We start from the raw sequence: 1,992 nt of genomic DNA on the forward strand, positions 1-1,992 counted from the left end.
TAGTGGGGTTGAAATTTGAACTCAGACAGTCTGAGTCCAGAGCCCATGCTCTTCTTTGTCAATATCCTATTCTATACTTACCCTTACTGTGTCATTATCCACATATTATAGTTGAGGAAACTGATTATTTTTTTTATAAAGGAGGAAGCTGACATATGTTTTGAGTAGTAAAATGAAATGAGAATTTTTTGAGCACCTACTGTGACAGACTCTATACATATCTCATTTTATCCTCTTAATAATTCTCAGTGTTTTGACTGATGGGTGAACTAAGACCCAGGGAGGGTAAAGCAATTTGCTGAGGATCACACTCTTTTGAAGTCCTGGAGCCCTTGTCTACTAACTTTCAGAGTTCTGTCTCTCTCTTTCTCTCTCTCCCCCTCCTCCTCCCTCCCTTCCTCCCTTCTACATAATTAGTATGTAAATTATTTCATGCAATCCTGAGGTCTTATTTTCATTCATAGGTTTTTCAGTGAGGGAAAAATATTGTAAGGAAATATTCATGCCCTCTTTCCTACTAAAGCCAAGAAATTTGTCATCAAAACAGATGTACTAATTAGTGTAGATTTGTATAGTGCAATTTTAAGAAAAGAATTTCATGTGAGGTTTAAGAATGTCACAAAACCACATGTAAGAACCAAATTTAAAAATAAAGTAATAGATTGATATTCATTACTATGATGAATGCTTCAGGTGAAAAGATAATACCTGCAAAGGATACTTTCAAGCAAGAAAATTCATATCAGCACAGAGAAATTTTTTAAAAAAAGAGTCACAATAAATTATGGTACAAACCTGTTTCAAGGATTTCATATGAAATGATTTAAACAATAATGACTTAACACCAGAAAGTATATTCTTGGTCAACTACTTGTCCTGATTTCCTCAGTAAACTTCAAATCAAGGCAAAGTTTGAAGTAGTTTGTATCCATTACGATTTACAAGTCAGGGAAAGCAGTTATGGATGGGAAACTTTTTCTGGATAAGAACCCCTTTGCTTAGATTCGAACTATTTATACTCACAAATCACAATGTCGTTCAGACAAGGCCTAAGCTTTTCCTTGGCAATAATGCTAAAGTCGGCTCTAAGAGAACGCAGAAATCCTGCCCCTAGAAAGCCTTTTCTATTAGCTGCCTGCCTCTTCCTGCTAGGAGACCTTGGTTTCCCAAGCTCTCAATGGTCACAAACCACGTTTCTAATGCAACTAAAAGATTCCTCTTCACGGACACTTAATGATGCCGAGTGTCATTATGACAAAAACAAACAAAACCTTGTGTCTTCAGAAAGGAAATCTGGGGCCTCATAGTCCAGAAATGAACACAGAGGACTGAAATGAAATAGCCTGTATTTGAAGAAGCCGTTCAGGATTCTATGGGACATAGGAGAAGGAGCCCTGGATTTGCATTTGGCAGATTTCAGTTCAGGCTATGTAACACTTAGCCCCTTTGAATCTCAGCTTCTTCGTTTGTTCACCGCATTGGATTCCATCAGTGGCAGATCCAACCACTTATTTATTCAGTACTATGTGCTAGGTCCTGTGTTAAGTATGGGTTGGTTGTGGTAAACAATGCCTGTGACCCATGTATGTGAGAAGAGTTGGTTACTGGTAATATGGGAGGTATCATCATCATTATATTGTCATAATCTCAGTGTTTCTGAATCCTCTCTCTTCAGTCTGCTCAGTCTTACTTATTTCTATTTTGAACAATGTTTGTTATTATTATCTCTAAGTATAGAAATAATTTGTGGCCCTATTCAATGATCTGGAAAAAACACAAGAAGGTACAAAGAGAAAAATAAAACACTCATAATCACGTTGAAATGAGATTATGCCACACAGTCAAAAATACTCATTAGACAAGGCCTAAGGGAACAGAAACCTATCCGGTTGAACCACACATCTATGCATGCATCTTTCCCACATCCATTCAGTTTGTCTCCCTTTAACTAATAAACAGTGTCAGACACTGTAGGTAGGTGCTGGGTCTGTG

Source organism: Miniopterus natalensis, chromosome X, assembly GCF_054644295.1.
Source record: "Miniopterus natalensis isolate mMinNat1 chromosome X, mMinNat1.hap1, whole genome shotgun sequence".
Taxonomy (NCBI): Eukaryota; Metazoa; Chordata; class Mammalia; order Chiroptera; family Miniopteridae; genus Miniopterus; species Miniopterus natalensis.